Consider the following 21,058-nt stretch of genomic DNA (forward strand, 5'->3'; position numbering starts at 1 on the left):
ACCTGCAAGTCCTGCTTAAAATCACAGTGTTAGTGCCATGGCTGACAGCAACAGGGAAAACTAAAATTCAGTGTGATGCTGTGAAGGTTTTTTATGCCTGTGCCTCCTTTTCAGCACAGAAGTAGCTGAATTAACTCAAACTAAACAAAAGTACCAGCCACCAAAAGAATAAGGGAGTTGTCTAAATCCAGTTATTGAGGAAAACAACGCTTTGCAGAGGTGAACAAGGTTTACTTGGGGGCTCCCTCAGTGCAAGGCTTTCCCTGCTGCTCAGAGCACTGCATCCTCCAGACCGTGAGCCCAAGAGCCAACTCTGCCAGAGCTTCCAGCAGACCCCAAAGCAATCCTGTTGTCATACAGACACTCCGACCGACTGCAAACCACCTACAGAACCAAAAAGGGGGGGAAAAGGGAAGGGTCCTGCTCTTGTGGCTGCAGTCACCCTGGTACAGAGTTTGTGTTCCCCCACTGCGTACAGAACCATGCTCACACGTGTCCCACTGCCTCGCAACACGAGGCTTCAAACCCACCCCCAGCGCTCAGCTCGCTGCTGCTCACACCGGGCAGGGAACGGAGCAGCCTGGCGGCACACAGCCCAGAGAAGCATTTCCTTTGATTGGTTCTAAATTTACAGGCTGCTAAATTAAACTAAATGAAGTCTTTTGAAAGAAGATGGGACTGATTAGTTCCGTTCAAACACTTCTTCATTACTCATCCCTCCATCAAGTCAGCTCCTACTCCTTATCCAGGTTTTAAAGAACCTCCTCCCATACACACAGTCCTAAATATCTTTCTCTCTGTCTCCGTTGTCCATCAGGACAGCACATCACACAGCAGATTTCTTCCTTCCTTGAAGCAACCATCTTCCATTCCACAGAGCATAAAATGAGCTCACAGCACAATCCCTGCCACCAAAGGAGCTCTATCCCAAAAGGCTTTGGGGACACCCAGAGAGTGGAGTCACAGAATCATGGAATGGTTTGGGTTGGAAGAGAACTCAAAGCCCATCCAGTTCCACCCCCTGCCATGGGCAGGGACACCTCCCGCTGGATCAGGGGCTTCAAGCCCCATCCAACCTGGCCTTGAACCCCTCCAGGGATGGGGCAGCCACCCCTGCTCTGGGCAACCTGGGCCAGGGCCTCCCCACCCTCACAGCAAAACATTTCTCCCTAAGACCTCATCACAATCTTCCCTCTTGCAGCTTAAAACCATTCCCCCTTATCCCATCCCTGCACTCCCTGATCAAGAGCCCCTCTCCAGCTTTCCTGGAGCCCCTTTCAGTACTGGAAGCTGCTCTAAGCCTTCTCTTCTCCAGGCTGGACAACACCAACCTGCCCTCATAAGGGAAGTGCTCCAGCCCTCAAATCATCTCCATGGGCCTCTCCTTCCACCCCTTGATGGCTACCATGTCTCCCTGCTCTGTTTTGTTACTTCTTCCTTTTCTTGCTTGGTTTTGGCTTTGGCCAAAAAAAGAAAAAAAAAAGATAAAACGCTGCATCCCACTGGTCCGTGGCAAACACCTGGCAAAAGGAAGCAGAGCAGGGTGCCCAAATAATAGTAATACTTCTGATGCACCTTCCCAAAAGTCCTGACCCAGGGCCTTCCTGAACAGCAGCCTCACCCTTTGAGCTCAAATTCCAATCAACTGGATTTTTGTTTCCCACTAATTGCTTTTGGAGCAATGATTCTATGATTCTATGATCCCTCGGCAATGAGCTCCACTGCTCAACTCACACTGTGTGTGGCAGTACCACCTTGTGGTACCTGACCTGGTGATTTAATATCCTCCTTCAACGTCCTCTTCTTGTCTAAAGAGTCACTTAACCAACCCCAAGGACCCACAAGCCCTTATTAAAACACAACCCGAGTGCAAAAGCTCTCCATTTCCAGAAGAGAGGCAAAGACACCCCGGGGCCAAAGCCTCCATGTATGTCCTGGGGCACTGCCAAGTGGAACCAGGCTACAACCAACACTCAGGTTCCTGAGCTGGAAAACCCAGAGTAGAATCCATAGGCTCAAACTCCATCTGCTCCCAGATCTACGTGCCCTCTGGCTAACACCACAGCAAGGCTCCCAGTAACCAAGGCACGCAGCCCTCCCTTCACCTCATCTCAGAGCAAACTGCTGCTCTTTACATAGAAAACAGGGCTTGGGTTGGTTTTTTTTTTTTAGTTATAAAACAAGTGGCAAAACCAGGATAATGAAAAATAGATGTGTCTCTAAAACTTTACCTGCAAGCCTGGAAATAAAAAAGAGAAAAGAAGAAAAAGAAATTCAACAAAGCAGCAGCTGAAAGAAAACGCACCCTCCCATAAAAATAGAGCTCACGTGTACCGAGAAGGCTGGTGGCAAACGACAGCACAGCCTCTTTAAAGCCTACAACCTCATGCCTGCCTGGAAGATGACATCTGCACAACAATTAGCAGTTTGCTTAGGTCCCAGGTAGGCAGGAGCAGCCAACATATGAAACACGGGGGTTTGAAGCTCCTGGAGAGAAGCCTGTGCAGGCTGACATCTCGCTACAAGACAGACGCACGCAGAGGGCGTGAGAGGATTGCCAAAGCTGTTACGTGGATACGAAGCAGAGAGGAAACGATCCTTGCAGCTTGCAAGGCAGAAAAGGTAGTAACCCTGACCCCACCTGCATGGGGAGCATTCGCTGTGATTGAAGGACATCGTTTTGCCCAGAGAAGCAGTGTCTGCCCCATCCCTGGAGAGGTTCAAGGCCAGGTTGGATGGGGCTTGGAGCAACCTGATCCAGTGGCAGGTGTTGCTGCCCAGGGCAGGGGGTGGAACTGGATGGGCTTTGAGGTCCCTCCCAACCCAAACTATTCCACAATTCTATGATGCCGGGATGCAGGACCACAAATTACCCTTGTGCAGAGTAGGGTATTGGTTTTTCCCCAATAATTCTCTTATGTAAAAGAAAATCAGGTACTATGGAAAGAGTAAAGGGTGACACTCTGTTCCCAGCAGCGGTTCTTCTATCAGAGCTGGCAATGTTCTTGGCCCCACAGCTCCAGAAAACCCCATCAGTGTCGGCGGCCACAGAAACAACAGCACAGCCATTACGTTCTCCATTAGAAGGGACATTCTTATTGATTTTACCAGCTGCACATCAGTAAGTGCTGCACAGCCCTGCAAATGTGGCTGCCGCAGTCACAGGTGACAGTTCAAAGCCAGTCGGCGAAAGGAACACATTGCATTAATGTCTTCTGCTCTTTCATGTCCCTAACTCCAAGCCCACACTGAATGTACACTGCCACTCCAATAAATCATGGAATCATGGAATGGTTTAGGTTGGAAGGGGCCTCAAAACCCATCCAGTTTCTGCTATGCGCAGGGACACCTCCCACTGGATCAGGGGCTCCAAGCCCCATCCAACCTGGCCTTGAACCCCTCCAGGGATGGTGCAGCCACCACTGCTCTGGGCAACCTTGGCCAGGGCCTCAAGCCTGACCTGAAACCTGATCCCCTGCTCCAGGAGAGCACTTGGAAATCCCAGAGAGCTCCCCAGCCCCTCAGCAGGCTCCGGGTTTACAGCCAACGAGAAGCAACAGCAATAAGCTAATTCTCATTCTCTACTAGGGATTGAGGGAGCAGTACCAGAATTATGAGTCTCACCAAACTGTGAATTCACGAGCTCAGGCAGTGTCTGCCCAGCCACCCTTCGTTGGTAACAACAGCACCAAGAGCACGATGTGTGTCCACGAGCACAAATAATTCACAGAGCTCCCCTCACTGCACCAAGGGCAGCACTGGAGAACAATCACAGGATGAATGACATCCAGGAACACATCCCGAGCACCCTTCAGCTCAACTGGTGACACAAAATCCTCCGAGCGCTCACAGCCCTAAGGCGGAAGCCGAAGTTTGATGAGTAGTAACAGTTAAGGAAACTGTTTTAAAGCGAGAGGAGTAAATAGGACGGTCTGATTGCAGAGCTGCTCGCGGCTCACACACTGCAATCAGCGTCGAGTCGAGATGCCTGTTCAAACACGACATCATTTTAACGACCCTGGCATCCACAGCCGAGGCCAGTGCGCCGTGCTCACTGATGTGCAATACGACGGAGAAAGAGAAGGATGCTGAGCTGACCTGAAGTTTTGTTGCTGTAAGCGAGAGGGTCCCCAGCTCCGCCAGGAGCCCCCGTTGTGGCTGACCCGTCGCTGCAGAGCAGAGCGGTGTCACTCAGACGCCCAGGGAACATCCCGGGGGTGGCAGTCCCTGGGCAGATACACCAGCAGGAGGAAGAGGAGGGTTTATTGGAGCTTCAGTCTGCATGTAGGAGACGAGGCAGCTGGTGACAGAGCATTATTAGGGGGCCACAGGACACTTCGCCTTTCCCCATTCATCACAGCCAGGTCTGCGCAGCCCCCTGCTTCCAAACAGAGAAGCAGGACCAACCTGCAAATGCCATCATCCCTTCTTCCTTCCACAGACACAAAGGCTCCTGTTAAGCACAAACCAAGCTGAGGAAAGCCAGCCTGGACATATTAATCATTTGGCAGACACGTGTCGATGACCACATGCCTAATTAGCAGGTCTGAGTGCTGAGGACCATCCAGCTCTCCCTGCCCTGACAGTCCAGGGGTGTTATGCTGCGGCTTTTGGCAGGAAGCACAGGATTTCTCAGGTGTCCTCTGGAAACTGGAGCCATGAGAAGGGAACTTGCCAATGTGAACACCCCATGAGAGAGAAGGCATGGGTCCTGTCCTTCCTGTTTGCTCCTCGAATCCTGTGTTCAGTTCTGGGCCCCTCACCACAAGAAGGATGTTGAGGCTCTGGAGAGAGTCCAGAGAAGAGCAACAAAGCTGGGGAAGGGGCTGCAGAACAGGCCTTATGAGGAACGGCTGAGAGAGCTGGGGGTGTTTAGCCTGGAGAAGAGGAGGCTGAGGGGAGACCTCATTGCTCTCTCCAACTCCCTGAAAGGAGGTTGTGGAGAGGAGGGAGCTGGGCTCTTCTCCCAAGTGACAGGGGACAGGACAAGAGGGAATGGCCTCAAGCTCCACCAGGGGAGGTTCAGGCTGGACATCAGGAAAAAATTCTTCACAGAAAGGGTCATTGGGCACTGGCAGAGGCTGCCCAGGGAGGGGGTTGATTCACCTTCCCTGGAGGTGTTTAAGGGATGGATGGACAAGGTGCTGAGGGGCATGGTTTAGTGATTGATGGGAATGGTTGGATTCGATGATCCAGTGGGTCTCTGCCAACCTGGTTATCCTGTGATTCTATTCCACACATGTCTTCCCAGAGATGGTTACCTGCAGCACATTTTAACATGGAGGATCAAGCAGGAAGATGCAAGACGATGGGCAGGATGCTGCAAGAACTCCAACGAGCTCCCAAACCTTGCAGAACACAAGCAGTCCCCACTGCCTTCACAAAGAACAGGACGTGCAAGTTTCCAATACCACTTTTCCCCCCCTTAAAAGACATCTTCCCCTTCTTTTTTGATGCTTTTTTTCTTCCCTGAGACAAGGCCAAGAAATTAATTGCACTTGCCTTAAAAGTTGTGTGCCAGGGAGCTGCTGTGGCTCCACAGAGCTGATGGACACGCACCCAGGACCTCCTGCTCCGTGTGTCCATCTGAGTTCCCTCCTGCCATGGAGGGGTCCTGATCAGCAGTATTGCCAAAAGATAGCAGGAGCGAATTTTCCCCTTCATTAAAGCCAATATTAAAACTACAAAGATCTTGGAAGAGACCTGAACACACTTGAGTGATCAAAAGACTAGATCCGAATAAAAATTAATAATAAAAACAGAATAAAATAATAATAATGAACTTAACACCTTATGCAAAGCAGAAGAACTCTGAATTTCAAATTGAAACATAGTGAGGAGCTTCCTCCAGGGACCCATGCGGCGTTCCTGATGGAGCCCCGGTTTGTTCATCTCTGATTTTCTCAGGACAGATCAGGCAGGAACAGCCCTCTCTGGGTATGGACTCACCACACTGACCTTGCGCAGGCTCCACGCAGCTTTTTTCAGGGTCTGCCACACTCGGAGTCGTAGAATCATAGAAAGTCCTGAGTCAGAAGGGACCCACAAGGACCATCAAGTCAAGCTCCTGTTCCCCACACAGGACACCCCAACACTCGCACCGTGGGGCTGAGGACGTTGGCCAAATGCTTCTGGAATACTGTCAGGCTTGTCACCATTGGGATGCTCCCAGCAGCTCTGCTCCTCCTCCTGTCCTGTCATTAGAAAAGCACACGCGTGCCTCCAGTGAGGATCCCAGCTCCACGCAGGAGCTCGCAGCACCGAGCCCCAATCCCTGTCGCAGGGTCCCACATTTGTGGGTGACACACAGGACGGAGGCACCACTCTTGCACACACGCCCTCTCACTACTCAGATTTCCATGGAGAGGGCGCAGCTGTAGTATGGAACAACCCATTGACACCACTCCAGAAACTGCTTAGAAACTCATTTATTCTCCTTGCTTGCTCCCCATCATTTACTCCTACCAGCACTTGGTTCTGGCGCGTTAAAAACACTCCTACGCAAGCGAAAAGTTGTAGGAACACCTTCCCATACTTTGCTGCCTACAGAGAACCCACTCAGCAAGGAGGCCACGGTTTTAGGCGTACAGGAATAAACCATGGCTTGAGCTCTTCTGTCAGGGACAGCCTGTCCCCAGGCAGCAGGTCCTGCTCCCATCGCAGCAGAAGCACCGCTCCAAATAGCCTGGAGGAGGCTGAGGGCAGACCTCATTGCTCTCTACAAGTACCTGAAAGGAGGTTGTGGAGAGGAGGGAGCTGGGCTCTTCTCCCAAGTGACAGGGGACAGGACAAGTGGAAATGGCCTCAAGCTCCAGCAGGGGAGGTTTAGGCTGGACATTAGGAAAAATTTTTTCATGGAAAGGGTCACTGGGCACTGGCAGAGGCTGCCCAGGGAGGGGGTTGAGTCACCTCCCCTGGAGAGGTTTAAGGGACGGGTGGATGAGGTGCTGAGGGACATGGTTTAGTGATTGATAGGAATGGTTGGACTCAATGATCTGGTGGGTCCTTTCCAACCTAGTGATTCTATGATTCTGTGAATCCACGGGGAGGGGGTATTTTGACATCAGAGGATGGGAATGGGGAGGGAGGAGAAGGATAACAACGGCAGAAATGCATGCTTGCAGAGTGTGACATCTACCATGCAATCATGCCACTGTTATAACCATCACTAACAAATAATTACAATAAATATTAATAACCTTGAGGTTATTAATAAAAATATTTCATAAAATGATTAGGATGAGGGACAAAAGGTTGGGCTGCAAGGGACCTCAAAGCCCATCCAGTCCCACCCCTGCCATGGGCAGGGACACCTCCCACTGGATCAGGGGCTCCAAGCCCCATCCAACCTGGCCTTGAACCCCTCCAGGGATGGGGCAGCCACCACTGCTCTGGGAAACCTGGGCCAGGGCCTCCCCACCCTCACAGCAAAACATTTCTTCCCAAGATCTCATCTCAATCTCCCCTCTTTCAGTTGAAAACCATTCCCCTCATCTTATCCCTGCCCTCCCTGATCAAGAGCCCCTCCCCAGCTTCCCTGTAGGCCTCACATCATAGAGCCAGCACTGCCCTTTCTACCCGACCACAGCAGCTCCGACCCTGTTGTTTATACAAACAACCTCACGCAGTTTAACATTAAACATCAACTAGTAGTCTATCAACTACATTCATTTAATGAATTCCTCCAGGAGGCAGCAATCGCAGAGAACGCTGCTCTCCAGAGGGCAGGAGCTCAGTTTTGTATTTTGGTGGTTTGAAGTCCAAGCCAGGCTGCCATCGTCCTCTCCACCTGCTCATTAGTGGCGATGGCAGCAGGGGCTGCTCTGCCAGGGCTCAGCGCATCCTCAATTCCAGGTGCTGCCGCCAGCGTGTCTCCAGCAATCCTGAGACTCTCCGTGCTGGAGAGCCTTGGGTGCAGGATGGATCTTCTGCCTCGCTCAGGATGCTGTGTACAACAGCAGAGCATGCCTCAGAGATCAGAGGACTGAATGTATCATTTATTATTGATAAAAACTGCATCTACCTGGATTTCTGGCAGCTGCTCTCGCAGGGCTCTGTGAACGCCTGCACGTGCACACAACGCCCTCACTCTGCAGAGCTTCACGTCTGCACCAGAGCGCGGCGGTGATTGCCACCAATTTGGAACTTGCCTGGAGAGAAGAGTTTCTCCGGGACCTTCAGGACAAACACCTTCCTGGAAGCTGCCACGCTGCCCAACCTCAACCATGCAGAATGACTTCCCCCTTCTTCTTCACTTCCCAAACCCCAGGTGAAAACACCTCTCGTCCTGCCCATACCGACTCCCTTCTGCTCCTGCATGCAATTTCCCACACAGCACATCCAGCTGAGTGATATTTTCACACTTGCATGTATCTAGCATTTCCACCAGCCGCTGTTTGCAAGGTGACAACTTGTCCAGGACTGACCTTGGAGTCTGCCAGTGTCCACCATGGTTTTTTACCCCTTCTGCTTTCCCAAGCAGAGGAAAGAAAGCACCCACCGCACGAGCCGGGACACAGGGAACCCTGACATCCCGCTGCAGCTGGGCCTACAAAGAGCCAAGGATTTAATTGCCGCACTCTCAGCCTCTCTGCAAGCAGCTTTTTGTATTTTCCAAGTTCCTGCTGTTCACTCGTGGCTCTAACATCAAACAAAAACCTCCTTCCCGTGCCAGGTGCCGGCTTGCCTACAAAGAGACTCAATTAAGAGGTTAAACACCATGCAAAATTCATCTCAGTGTTATGGAAACCCAGAGTGGACGTACCAGGCACAACTCCTACACCAGCATCCATCCCCACAGCTCCATCTCCCCGCTGCCAGCTCAGGACCTGCCCCAGCAAGCTGGTCTCCACCGTGTTCCAGGTTTGTGGCAAGTTCCCAGTTGAAAAGCCACCGGCATCCACCTCATGGGTCAAAGCCAGCCAGGAGCTGCCTGATCGGCCACCAGCAGAATAACCCGGAATAAAGCCCTAACGAGGCAACCTCAAAGCCTCCCTGATGGGAATAAGGAGCTCTCCGGGGGTGATCATAAGCTACTGCCAAGCAGGCTCTATCAGGACGGCTCCCGGCTTCACCTCAGCTCTCTGCAGGAACCTGGGCAAGTCGTTCCCCACACCACGGCTCGGTTGTTCCACTCCTAACACAGACACCATGGCCACAACCAAAGGAATTACAGGGGGCCTTCCACCAAGGCCTGCAGCAGTACCTTCACGTATGTGGATGAAAGGCACTCAAGCTTGTTTATTTTTTTCACTGCTCAGTAATTTCCAAGTGGTCTCAGAGGATGCTTTTCACAAGCAATTAAAAAAGCCCAGGACAGTAATGAGTATGAAGAGAGAACAGAGACTACCACTGCAATCACCTAGAAGCGATGCTCACCATGATTTCCATTCTTCTAACCCGGAATTTCCCACCAAGACCAAAAAGCAAGACTTGTTCTGCAAGTGCAGAGCCTCCCTCATCCAAAACCAAAGCGGAACCATCGCCAGCAGCAGGCAGCATGCACTGAGCAGGACTTTTCCTAAGGAAATGCAAAATAGCAAAGAGCTCCAAAGGCTGCAAATGCAGAAAGGTGAAAAAGAACATAATTCCTTCCTTTTCCTGTTCTTCATCATCTGTCGCTTCTACTTTGGGGAATAGTTTTTCACCTTGCTGCTTGTGACACAGTTACAGACCAACATGTGCTCACACTGCTCCCAGGATCGGGATGCTCCAGTCCTTGGTGCTGCTTGGGCACTGGTTTAGACATCATAGAAATCAGGGAAGAAGCAAGGAAAACTGCCTGCACACAAAGCACCATCAAATGGAAGGAGTCCACTGCTGAAAAACACATCTCTCCTCTCACCTTCTGTTAGACAGGGAGAGCTATTCGAGATGTTACTTGTAGCAAGGTATGGAAAAAACAGCTGAAAATATGACTGTGAAGTATCTGTTAATTATTAACTGGCTCAGGCACTGTGGAAACGCAGATGCAGGTCTGAGCACTCCAGCAGAGGAGACGTGTCACAGATCTCTCTGGAGGCCTGGCTGCTGTTATCAGATCGTCCCCATCATCTGCATGGGCTGTGACCGTGCAATCATACAATCATAGAATGATTTGGAAGGTACCTCAAAGCCCACCCAGTCCCACCCCCTGCCATGGGCAGGGACACCTCCCACTGCATCAGGGGCTCCAAGCCCCATCCAACCTGGCCTTGAACACCTCCAGGGATGGGGCAGCCACCACTGCTCTGGGCAACCTGGGCCAGGGCCTCCCCACCCTCACAGCAAAACATTTCTCCCTAAGATCTCATCTCAGTCTCCCCTCTTTTGGTTTAAAACTGTCCTACCTCATCCTATCCCTGCACTCCCTGATCAAGAGCCTCTCCCGAGCTTTCCTGTAGGCCTTCCTGCTTCCGTCCTGCCTTTTGCCCCAACAGCTTCTGCTCAGCAGGGCTTTGATCCCCCAAGTGATCCTGGTTCAGAGCCTTTGTTTCCCTTTGCTGCCTAGCAGGAAGGACACTGAAGTGGAGCTCCAGAGCACCTCGGCTTCTGACGGGCAGGCTTTGACATTGCACAAAGAGCCCATCTCTGTGATTCCTCTGCCCTCAAACAGCTGCAGAGCCACAGCTTGTGATCCATACAAAACAGTGTTTTCCTCAGGGAAGAAAAGTCATGCAGGCTCTGTTATGTCTCTGTCTCTTGGCCTTTGCTGTACGGCTACTGGCAAAGCCAAGAACTCTCACAGCCTCCCTGCCGGTGGCAAGAGCTGACAGCAGGCTGTTAGCCACTCGCAGTCTTTAAGATGAAAGAAACCTCTGCAGCACATTTCCCTCTGCTCAGAGAGCAGAACATCCCGAGCAGCTTCCTCTGCACCCTGGTGGTGCCACAGCCACGGCAGGTGGGGAGATGGCATGTCCGGCACAGCGTTTTCCCGAAGCAGGCTGCTCCCATGAGAAGCACAGGCTCCACTCTCCTCTCCCAGAAGCAGATTTTATCACACAATGGACACGCTGTTCCACAGAGCTCCTACATCCCTGCTGTCTAAATAAAGGAGTCTCACAACAGCTGAGAGAGCTGGGGGTTGTTTAGCCTGGAGAAGAGGAGGCTGAGGGCAGACCTCATTGCTCTCTACAACTCCCTGAAAGGAGGTTGTGGAGAGGAGGGAGCTGGGCTCTTCTCCCAAGGGACAGGGAACAGGACAAGTGGAAATGGCCTCAAGCTCCACCAGAGGAGGTTCAGGCTGGACATTAGGAAAAAAATTTTCACAGAAGGGGTCATTGGGCAGTGGCAGAGGCTGCCCAGGGAGGGGTTGAGTCACCTTCCCTGGAGGGGTTTAAGGGACGGGTGGATGAGGTGCTGAGGGACATGGTTTAGTGTTGGATAGGAATGCTTGGACTCGATGATCTGGTGGGTCTTTTCCAACCTGGTGATTCTGTGATTCTATGAAATCTCAGTGCACCCAGAGCCAGGTACGGACGGCTCCTCACCCACCAAAGGGTTTGCAGCATCAGGGTCAGGCCGTGTGTATTTTCCAGGGCAAGGACCCTGTCATTTATGCACCGAATGGCACATTTATTCTGTTTTTCAAGAGAATAATAATTACAGTGACCTCCAGTCTCCAGCTCTTTCCATCTATACTCAAAGAAAGAGCAAAAAAGGACGAAGGCAAACGGCGCTTCCACAAAACCCTCTGAACCGGCTTTTAGCTGCTAGACAAAAGCGGCCCAGATGAATTCTCTCATTGTCCTGTCGCGTTTCTGTTTCGTAACAGCACCGCGGGCAAAGCACTCGGGGAGCAAAGCACTGCTCAGGAGGGCGAGCAGAGATGACCATCAGCCTCTCGGCTCCAGGTGTGCAACGACAGCCCAGAAACATGCTGCCTTCTTTCACTGCTGGAGCACCAGGCCAGCCCAGCACCTGGTGGGCTCGATGGGGCCGAGAGTCTCCAGCCAGCGCTGGAGGAGCCAGCACACACCATGGGGTCTGTCCACACGCACGGCTACAAGGTGCTCGTTCACAAACATATCCCCAGCGAACGTAACTCTCCTCCCCATAAAGCAGCCACTCCTGTTTCAGTTACTTACAAAGAGGGTTTTTTTCTCTCTGAAGCAATAATAGATGGAAAGGAGGAAAGAGAAGAAATTAATGAACAGGCAATTATTCCCAAAGTTGTAAATAGGAGCGATTCCTCACCTAGAGACAACTCTGGAAAACAAGATTAAAATGCTTAGGGGACACATTATCAAAACCACAGGTAATAGAACAGATAAAATGTATTTACTGTATCCCACAGGGGACGTGTACTTTGTATTCTGCTACGAAATCTAATATTCCACTTCTCATTACAGAGTTAAAAGGGTGCCCTAAAAAAAAGCCACTTAACAAAGTGTCTTTAATGGCAACTAGGTCCAAATCTCGAAACGTAGTCTCTCCTCTGTTGCCCCGCACCCCGAAGCGCTACGAGAAACACAACGAGTGTCTGCAGAGCACCCAGCACACAAGCACCATCGATAACGTGTGCAGAGCATGTGGTTTAACCACCAGCAACACAGAGGCTGGGACGGGTGGTGGGCTACAACGACGCCCCCTCCACAGACACTTCACACACAGCCACAGAGCAGTTTGGGTTGGAAGGGACCTTAAAGATCATTCAGTTCCAACCCCCTGCCTAAGAGGAGGAGAAGGAGGAGGGCAGCCTTGCCTTCCCCAACTTCTCGGTGCCCACGAAGCCGCGACTGCCGGCTAACAGACTGCGCCTGAAGCACCCGCCAGCAGAAACAATTTGTTCTGTGTCAGACTGAATAAATTATTGTAAGACCATGACACCCCCTGAAGCAGGCAGCTGCCAAATCCCAGAGGAGGAACCCAAGGAGCCCCGCTGGCTGGTGTCAGACCCGAGCGCTTACGCAGACCAGCACGCTTCTCGTTTTTAAAGCACGCTGCTACAACACGATCTGTTCCCGTACAGCGCTCCCGTGCCAGGCAGCCACCACCCAGGATTAAAGAGATGTTGGCGTTTAAGTTACCGCTCTGGGCTGAAGCTCCTCCTGCTCCAGAAACTTCACATTCCTCCCCCAGCAGCGCAGCCTCCCACTGCTCCTGGGGAGGCACTAAGGCAGCTAATGTTTGTCAGAGCCTCGGTGCCGTACGTGCTGCGACAGGCTATCACTCATCTGAGCACACGCTCCTCCGCTCACAGCCAGCCCTGTACTCCCACTGGAAGGGGATTCCCACAACGTGGAACTATGGATTATTTTTTTTTCTTTTAAATAGTCCTAAAGCCTTTTTTTGGTTTATTCACAAGTGCTACCGCAGTTTCCCAAGTAGTGAATTCGTCTCATTTCAGACCTTGTGTCGAGGCCCCTCGTAGGCCCCCCATTTGCTGCAGTCCTGCAGGAACCATCAAAGCACAGGCTCTGGACTCTCCAGCACTGGCTCTGCTGCAGAACACATCCTTCTCTCTCTGTTATCACACTGAAAACCAGCCCCTAAACCTGCAGTGGGCACAGACTTAATCATGCCAGCCAGTACCTAAATCACTCACCTGCTCCTACAAAGACCAGGCTCAAGTGCTTACTGTTCTGCGCAGAGGGTAAATCCCTCCCCCAGGGCTGAGCCACCAGCTCCAGATGTTCCAGATGCTTCTTCAGGGTCAGCCACCTGTGCACCACCACAGAAAGGAAAACCACTCCTTCCCCACAAGAGTTTGTCTGCCCAAGGTTCCTGAATGGGAATCCTGAGCAACCCACAAGGAAGGTCGGCTAAGCACACAGTGAGAGCGAACAGCAGAATGGCAGGAGCTAAAAAGGCAGGAAAAGACAACTAAGAGACGCTGCCTTCAGTAACCAAAAAGCAACAGCCTGCCCCAAAACCCAGCAACAGAGCCTCTAGTTACACTGCACATCATGGAAGCATGGAATGGTTTGAGTTGGAAGGGCCCCAAAGGCCCATCCAGTTCCACCCCCTGCCACTGGATCAGGGGCTCCAAGCCCCATCCAACCTGGCCTGGAACACCTCCAGGGATGGGGCAGCCACCACTGCTCTGGGAAACCTGGGCCAGGGCCTCCCCACCATCACAACAAAACATTTCTTCCTAAGATCTCATCTCAATCTCCCCTCTTGCAGCTTAAAACCATTCCCCCTCATCCCATCCCTGCACTCCCTGATCCAGAGCCCCTCCCCAGCTTTCCTGGAGCCCCTTTTCAGTACTGGAAGCTGCTCTGAAGTCTCCCCACAGCCTTCTCTTCTCCAGGCTGAACAACCCCAACTCTCTCAGCCTGTCCTTGTACAGGAGGTTCTCCAGCCCTCAGATCATCTCCATGGCCTCCTCTGGACTCGTTCTAACAGCTCCATGTCCTTCCTGTGCTCAGGACTCCAGTTTGGGTCTCACCACAGCAGAGCAAAGGGTCTGAATCCCCTCCCTCACCCTGCTGATCCCACTGTTTTGGATGCAGCCCAGGATACCATCGTCTTTCTGGGCCGCAAGCACATGTTGCTGGCTCATGTGGAGCTTCTCATCCCCCAGCACCCCAAGTCCTTTGCTTCAGGGCTGCTCTCAATCGACTCCCTACTCAGCCTAAAGCAAGGAACAAGAGAAGAACAAGGTGACAGGCAGAAGATAATCCCCTCGGTATTGGTAACACCAGCACAAACCACAGCTGTGTCGGGTTCTTTCCAGAATTTATCTAAAGAGCATCTGACGCCTCGTGACAAGTTATATTTAGAGACAGTTTAATCTGTACCAGGCCTCTTCTCCAGCCGCAGGGACTGGCATCAAGCAGAGGACACCATCTTGCCAGCCTTACTTGGCCAGGATGGATGGATGGATGAGCATCTCACCCAACATAGACTCCACCATCAGCCAGTACACGCACCAAGGGAGCTGTAAAGTGCTCGTGGCACTGCTTTCCAGCAAGTAGTAAAACACAGGCTGTTACCGTCACGCAGGAAGTGTTAAACCAGGCTCTCGTGGAGGAGGAGGCTAGCAGACACAAGTCTGTCGTTCACAGTGATGCTTTTCAGGCACTGCAGCTGCAAGTCGAGAGCCAGGTTCCCGCAGCCTCTCCCAGGCTCTACACACTCCCATTTCCACCCAGCAGCCCCCTGGATGGGGATCAACCTCGGCGAGAGCAGAGCCAGCACGGGGCGGGAGCACGGCACGACCAGCCCTCGCCGCCAGCCATCCCGCTGCCCCAGCCTGCGATCCATGTGCACGCAGGTTCAGCAGGGAAAGCTTTCAGCATCCATCCAGGACATGGCTTGGGCTCACACCTCCGAATGGAAGACGAGGGCTCCTCCTCTGAAAAATGGACCTTTTTTCCAGCTTTCTGACTCATGGATTTCAAGGAGAGATTGAAGGGCTGCAGGAGCCCAGGGCACCCGCACCGATGGCCCCAGCTGATTCTGGTTATGTTCCTAAACAATGGGAAGCTTCCCAAACCCAGAGAGAACAAACCCCACGCTAGCAACCAGAAACCAGCCAGAACTCAGCGACGCTTCAGCCAGCAATCCCATTCTGCTCCCCAAGCAACGCTGTGCCCAGGCCCAAAGGAGCCTGTTTACATCATCACCAATGAAATTCTTTACCCCTGGAACGCTTGTGCAAGTGCCACCCATGCAAACGCCGCTACGATTTCCAACAGCGTCCCAGTGGCGTGGAGCAGCCCTTCCAAGCTCCTCTGCATACTTTTTGTACTTGATTACCTCACGCTTGCTGGAAGAAAAGGAACAAAACGCACGCAAGGGCTACTTGCTTATTCCCACTTTGGGTACAACAGTGCCGGATGCAACAATATCATTTTTCCATCCCAGCAACCTCCCTGCACCGAGGCTGGGACTGGCATTTCCCACAGAAAAGGCAAGAACCTCACGCCCAGCCCTTTGGGTGTGTAACCCTGATGCAGACCTATCTCCATGAGCCACAATTCATCAAGCAACAACACAATATTCAAAACTACCTCACAGAACCACAGAATGGTTTGGGTTGGAAGGGACCTCAAAGCCCACCCAGTCCCAATCCCCTGCCATGGACAGAGGCACCTCCCACTGGATTAGGTTGCTCCAAGGCCCATCCAAGCTGCCCTTGAACCCCTCCAGGGATGGGGCAGCCACCACTGCTCTGGGCAACCTGGGCCAGGGCCTCACCACCCTCACTGCAAAACATTTCTCCCCAAGACCTCATCTCAACCTCCCCTCTTTCAGCTGAAAACCATTCCCCTCATCCTATCCCTGCCCTCCCTTATCCACAGCCCCTCCACAGCTTTCCTGAAGCCCCTTTCAGCACTGGAAGCTGCTCTAAGGTCTCCCCATATTCGTCTCTTCTCCATACTGAACAACCCCAACTCCCTCAGCCTGTCCTCATACGGGAGTTGTTCCAGCCCTCGGATCATCTCCGTGGCTTCTTCTGGACTCATTCCAACAGTTCCATATCCTCCTTATGTTGGGAATACATGCAGAGTTTGCAGCAGAACTTAGATCACCCAAAGCCCCTGCTGGAAATTTTCCATAGCCTCCCAGTTTATTCTGTGGGCAGGAACACACTGAGACAATTACTTCAGCCCGAGTAAGAAGAGCAAACTCCCCCTGAAGTGAGTAACTGCGCTAAAGCAGCAGCCGTGAGCAGGCCAAGTACATTGCAAGGGTGACACATTTTCATTTCCAGGGTCCTGGAAAAGAGAACAGAATGACTTTGTTCTGAACATGCGTTGTCCACCATTTGTTATTGTCTGTCTATTAACGGTTATGTGAAAAGCACAGTTTAATTAAACCCCACGATTCTGCAGAGCCTGCATTTGAAATACACCCACATCAGGGGTGGCTGCACTAAGAGCAGAGTGGCCAGCAGGGTGAGGGAGGGGATCTGCTCCTCTGCTCTGCTCTCATGAGACCCCACCTGGAGTCACGAGTCCAGTTCTGGACTCCCCAGCATAAGAACATGGAACTGTTGGAACAGGCCCAGAGGAGGCCACAAAGATGACCCGAGGGCTGGAGCACCTCCACTGTGAGGACAGGCTGAGAGAGTTGTTCAGCCTGGAGAAGGCTCCAGGGAGACCTTAGAGCAGCACAGGCACAGAGATGTTACAGAGGAAGTCTAAAAAGAGACACGGAGGCAGAGAGGTGCCAGAGGGCTCTTCCAGACCTTGCTGAGACAGTCCTCCAAGTACCAGGAACCTGCTCTGGTGCCAGGCGAACGGCAAGGGCTGCGTCCCCCAGCCCATTCAGGGTCTGGGTGTGCTGGCAGCACCTGCCAGGCCAGGAGCTGCCTGCTCTCCTCCACGTGCAGAAGAGCCCCATGCACTACGCACCTTTCTCACCCTTTGGAAACCACACCAGAGCCATCCCAGTCACAGCAAAAGCCTTGCAGTGAAAACCTGGATGTTCAACGGACTGAGAAAAGATGCAGAAAGGTGCTTTTGTGGCAGGAGGAGAAACGTAGAGCTAGTATTTACAGGGAGGAGGAAAGCAAGGGGAGATTTGGTTTCTCAGGGTAGGTAAAATGACAAGTAGGTCAGTGAGTCTAACCATCATAGAACTGTTTGGTCAGAAAAGACCCTTGAGATCATTGAGTCCAGCCATACCTCTCCACTACTAAACCACAACCCTGAGCAACTCATCTACTTGTCTTTTAAGCCTCTGAGGGATGGGGACTCCACCACTGCCCTGGGCTGCCTCTGCCAGTGCCTGAGAACACTTTCAGTGAAGAAATTTTTCCTGGTGTCTAATCTGAACCTGCCCCGGAGTCAGTGTTGGCCACAGCAGCAACCCCAGATGTTGAGCAAAGCAACAGAATAATACATGAGCCGTACAGCCCAGGCTCCAAGAGATCCCAGGTTTACCTGTTCCATAATAGCTTCCGGGGCAACAACAAGTGTTCTTTGAGAAATTATTTACTCCGAGAAATCATTTTCCCTAAACAACCACAGCCCATTGTTGCATCCCTCCTCACGCGAGCCTGGAAAAGGCCGTGCCTGCAGCTCCTGCATCTCCATGGTGATGCATGAGTAGATGTACCGACTCCAGCAAGAAGGCAAACATCCCCAAAGAAAAGGCTGAAGATGGCAGAGCTCTCCCAGCACGAGCCGTGTGAGAAGGCTGGCTGCTCACACCGAGCGTGAGCTGCATGGCAGGGCTTGGGCAAGAAGCCTGCCGGCTACCGAACGAGCTGGAAATGAATAAGGCAACCTTGCAAGGGCATCTCTGGATCCATTCCACAGGAAAATGGTAAAGGATTTGCAGCTGCTGCCCATGCCAGGGATCAGCAACCAACAGCCCAATTCCCGTAGGTCCTGCTGAGTTCTCCTCAGCATACAAATTTATTCTTTAGAGGAAAGACGCTCAGCCTGGTGTACTGTCCTTGAATGCTGTCAGCTTCCAGGCTACGCAGGGCTTCCTCTGCGGAAAAGATCTCAGCATCACAGAATGGTTTGGGTTGGAAAGACCTCAAAGCCCATCCAGTTCCACCCCCTGCCATGGGCAGGGACACCTCCTATCAAACACTAACCCATGTCCCTCAGCGCCTCATCCACCCGTCCCTTAAACACCTCCAGGGAAGGTGACTCAACCCCCTCCCTGGGCAGCCTCTGCCAGTGCCCAATGACCCTTTCTGTGAAAAATTTTTTCCTGATGTTCAGCCTGATCCCTCCCCTGGCGGAGCTTGAGGCCATTCCCTCTTGTCCTGTCACTTGGGAGAAGAGGCCAGCTCCCTCCTCTACAACAAAGAGAAAGCCCTCTGTGCGCGCCACAATCATCAGGCAGCAGGAACGTGCCAAAGCCCAGGTTAGCACAAGGTTAAAAATGTCCAGGCTTCACACTCACAGCTATTTCCAGCACCGTGCTCATCTACAGCTCACCAATACTCTGCTCCACCTTGGAACACATTGAGAGAGGGGTTTAAATGCTTAAAACAGACCAGACTGCTGCTCCCGGTTTGCTGAAGGAAATAAAGGGAACAGGATGCCCAAAGGGGTGAAGGGAGCGTAGCCCAGACACCTCTGAACATGCCCTGCTTCTGCAGTTCAAGGTTAAACATCTCTTCTGCACTAATTTCCAAGCCTGCCTCTCTCAAAAGCTGCGCCAGGTAATTAGAATCATTATAACTATTATTAGACCATAATATTATTATAGCATTTTTGCTGCACTTGACATCTGTTGGCTGATAGGTTTAACTGGTACATAAGAAATAATTGCGCATAGATCTCTTGCAAATGAGCGCCAACACGGAAGACGTTAAAGCGTTCTGTGTTGAAAAGGTTAATTTTATGGAAGCATACTTGAAATAAAAATTCTAGAATTAACAGTTAAACCTTTAAAAACTCTCATTAAAGAAATTATTTGGGTTTAAAGTAGGCAGCTGTTAAAAACACCCTGACTTTTCTTTAGATGGCTCACTGCCTCCCTCACATCAACAGATGCATCTTCTTCCCAGCTATTCCGGTGACCCAAAGGTTCCTAAATCGTTCTTCCACCTACCTTTGCCTCTCTTTGCAGCAGGCTTTTGAATTTTCTGGGCAAAGAGTCTGACCGCGCAGAGAGCTGGTACAATCAGGACTCTCGCAGCCCGCAAATCCTACAGAATTATCAGCAGACACATCTAGAATAAAACACAGCTGCTCGCATCCCCCACAGCCCAAAGGGCTTTGCAAACCAGACTCGGGATGCAATTTATCCACCAGCGAGATTCAGACATAATCCAGAGTGGAAGACAACTTTTCTAGCAGTATTTAACGATAGCACGCAGCACCCTGGAGAGAAGTAAGGAAGAATCCAGCCACAGGAAGGCTTTAGGAAGGCTGAATTTCCTCCCCTGGAACTGAGACTTGGCCAGGGCAGCATCAGCCATGCAGCAATAAGGAAAGAACAGGGCATAGCTTCTCCACCCTGCTGATAGTGTCCTGGGGCCAGGAACCTCAAGTTACCAGCCTTGAGAGGTGGAGGACACTAAAACCACCGAAGAACCTTGTGTTGTCTTCAAGCTCAGCGGGACCCAGACTTCACCCCACAGTCACACCGATGCAGAGAGCACTTCAGAGAAGGACCAACTCTTAAAACTCAAAAAGCTGAACAGAGCAGCTCAGTACTTACAGAATTCAGGGCAGTTAGAGCTGCTCTTGGTTGGACAGTGAAGTTTTCTCCAGCTAAATGTTTTTCAGTTAAAGCAACTCTTTTTCCTCAAGCTTAGTACATGCTGAGAAGGTGACCAGCAGAGCCCTGGTGGAATGAGGTATCCTCCAACCGCTCCTGCAGCAGTGCACTATTCAGGGATAAAAATGAGTGTAATTAATTTTTCCAGAGCAAGTAATTTCTTTTTTTCCCAGAGCAGAGCAACCACAGAAGAACACTGAATTGCCTGAGGAGAAAAATGTATTTTTACTACCTTAGTAACACACAGACAAGTCTAAATCTTGCTGAGGGCAAAAGGAGAAACAAAGGGGAGCAGGACACTATAAACACAGATTGCAGCCAACCGGGCAAGGGAGGGGATTCTGCCCCTCTACTCTGCTGTGGCGAGACCCCACCTGGAGCCCTGTGTGCAGCTCGGGAGTCCTGAGCACAGGAAGGACATGGAGCTGTTGGAGTGAGTCCAGAGAAGGCCATGGAGATGATTCAAGGTCTGGAGCACCTCTCATATGAGGAGAGGCCAAGAGAGTTGGGGTTGTTCAGCCTGGAGAAGAGAAGGCTCCGAGGAGACCTTATAGCGACCTTCCAGTACCTGAAGGGACTACAAGAAAGCTGGGGAGGGACTGATCACGAACGCTTGTGGTGATAGGAGTGAAGGCAATGGGTATAAACTGGAGAGGGACAGATTTAGACTACACATAAAGAGGAATTTCTTCATCATAAGAGTGGGGAGGCACTGGCACAGGTTACTCAGGAAATCCGTGGCTGCCCCATCCCTGGAGGTGTTCAAGGCCAGGTTGGATGGGCCTTGGACAGCCTGGTCAAGTGGGAGGTGCCCCTGCACATGGCAGGGGCTGAAACTGGATGATCTTTAATGTCCCTTCCAACCCAAACCAGTCCATGATTCTAGGCTTCTAAAACCTCCCCTGTGGGCGCTCAGAGCTCCATCGGGGCAGCTGCT

General features: G+C 51.7%; 1 protein-coding gene across 3 annotated transcripts in view; it reads right to left on the reverse strand.

Annotated features, from left to right (window-relative positions):
• Positions 1 to 21,058, reverse strand: part of SIL1 (SIL1 nucleotide exchange factor) — a 112,021-nt gene that overhangs the window by 87,337 nt on the left and 3,626 nt on the right. Inside the window, exon 2 of one of the 3 annotated variants that reach the window (XM_069869666.1) lies at positions 13,526 to 13,717. The exons of 1 other annotated variant lie outside the window; for it this stretch is intronic. The gene's annotated coding sequence lies outside the window, so the exon portion shown is untranslated. Of the gene's footprint in view, positions 1 to 13,525; positions 13,718 to 20,061; positions 20,231 to 21,058 lie in introns of all 3 variants that reach the window. One more of the 3 variants, XM_069869664.1, reaches the window with a different exon arrangement.

This window comes from Phaenicophaeus curvirostris, chromosome 15 (assembly GCF_032191515.1).
Source record: "Phaenicophaeus curvirostris isolate KB17595 chromosome 15, BPBGC_Pcur_1.0, whole genome shotgun sequence".
NCBI classification, from domain to species: domain Eukaryota; kingdom Metazoa; phylum Chordata; class Aves; order Cuculiformes; family Cuculidae; genus Phaenicophaeus; species Phaenicophaeus curvirostris.